Below are 2,055 nucleotides of genomic sequence, written 5' to 3' on the forward strand. Positions count from 1 at the left end.
GGGCAGCTGACGGTGGGCGTGAGTGTACCCAGAAGCCGCCCCTCTGTGGGAAAATGCAGGGATCTACACGTTGAGAAAGGTCAAGATTAGTCTCTTTTTCACATTTAGGGGATGGTTGTAAGCCTTTTGCTGCAGTATCTTGCTGTGATCATCCCACTGCTCCATGACTCGATCGGGGACTTCAACTCTGCTCTCTAGAGCGATGATGAGTCCCTGAAGTTCAGTCGCAATACTCTGTGTTCCCGTTCCCCTCCCTCCCTCCCCTGTGCCTTTCACTACCTTAGCATATTAAGATCTCGTAAATCTGTTTTCTCAAGGAAAATAGGCCCATTGTTCATTCAAGCACCACACACAACAATCACACAACAGTCTCAAACACTGTCAAACAGGCCTGTTTGGACCTCATTCAAACTATTCCTTCAGAAATTCCTGTTCTATTCTGCTTTTGCTGTCCTGTGCAGAGTTTTTTATCAGCATAATAAGACTCTGAGCACATAATTTCCATACCTTGATACCCATTTTTCCATTTCTTGATCACCTTTTTTGCCACCCTTGCAGCTCCCCTTCTTTGCCCCTGCATACCCCTCCCCTAATCGCTTTCCCCTGTTCTTCCTAGTTTTGCTGTATCTGTGCCCATACACAGTATTTCTGATACCATTAATTGGGCAGCCTTGGCCTTACGTGGTATTACTGAGGCACCGTAACACCATAACACATATGGTTATCGGGCACTCCTGGCCCTGCAAGTTTCCAGTCCCAAAAGGATGCCCAAAACTGCTCTCCAGTTATCTGTGTAGTACTGTTGTTTTTTACATAACTCCGCCTTAAGCACTGGTGAAATCCAACCACCCCTTCCAGCACTATCCACAGCTTCTTGCACTGTTACGTGTCCAACAATTTCATGTGTCATTATCCAGGAGTTTTCCACACCCTATTCAGTTAGCTCAGGCCAGGGCCCACTCAGCAGCTTGCCGACTTGCCTGCAGCCCCAACATCCTGAGGTGCTGCTGATGGTAGAGGTTACCTTGTCTGGCTGGGCATCACCAGCCCTCTTGACACAGCTACCTGCTTTTGGGAATCCTGCCCCAATTAATTTCCATCAAAACTGGTGGATAGAGGAAGGGCAACTGATGTCATCTACCTGGACTTGTGCAAAGCGTTTGACAACATCCTGCAGGACATCCCTGTCTCTAAACTGGAGACATGGATTTGACAGATGGCCCATTTGGTGGATAAAGAACTGGCTGGCTGGGCACACTCAGAGAGTCTGAGTGGAGACAGGTAAAAAGCGTCATTCCTCAGGGGTCAGTGTTGCGACCGGTACTGTTTAACATCTTTCTCAGTGACAGTGATGACGACATTGAGTGCACCCTCAGCAAGTTTGCCGACGACACCAAGCTGTGTGGCGCGGTCGACACGCTGGAGGGAAGGGATGCCATCCAGAGGGACCTGGACAGGCTGGAGAGGTGGGCCACTGCCAACCTCATGGAGTTCAACAAGGCCAAGTGCAAGGTCCTGCACCTGCGACGGGGCAATCCCAAGCAAAACTACAGGCTGGATGGAGAGTGAATCATGAGCAGTCCTGAGAAGGACTTGGGGGTACTGGTGGACGAAAAGCTGAACATGAGCCGGCAGTGTGCGCTGGCAGCCCAGAAAGCCAACCGTATCCTGGGCTGTATCCAGAGAAGTGTGTTCAGCTGGTCGAGGGAGGGGATTCTCCCCCTCTACTCTGCTCTTGTGAGACCCCACCTGGAGTGCTGCGTCCAGCTGTGGAGCCCTCAACATCAGAATGATATAGATGGGTTGGAGCGAGTCCAGAGGAGGCCACAAAGATGGTCAGAGGGCTGGAGCACCTCTGCTATGGGGACAGGCTGAGAGAGTTGGGCTTGTTCAGCCTGGAGAAGAGAAGGCTCCAGGGAGACCTTATAGCACCTTCCAGTACCTGAAGGGGCTACAAGGAAGCTGGAGGGAGGCTTTTTACAAGTGCTTGTAGTGATAGGACAAGGGGTAATGGGTATAAATTGAAATCAGGGAGGTTTAGATCAGATATCAGGA

Source organism: Eurypyga helias, unplaced genomic scaffold, assembly GCF_000690775.1.
Source record: "Eurypyga helias isolate BGI_N326 unplaced genomic scaffold, ASM69077v1 scaffold15168, whole genome shotgun sequence".
NCBI classification, from domain to species: domain Eukaryota; kingdom Metazoa; phylum Chordata; class Aves; order Eurypygiformes; family Eurypygidae; genus Eurypyga; species Eurypyga helias.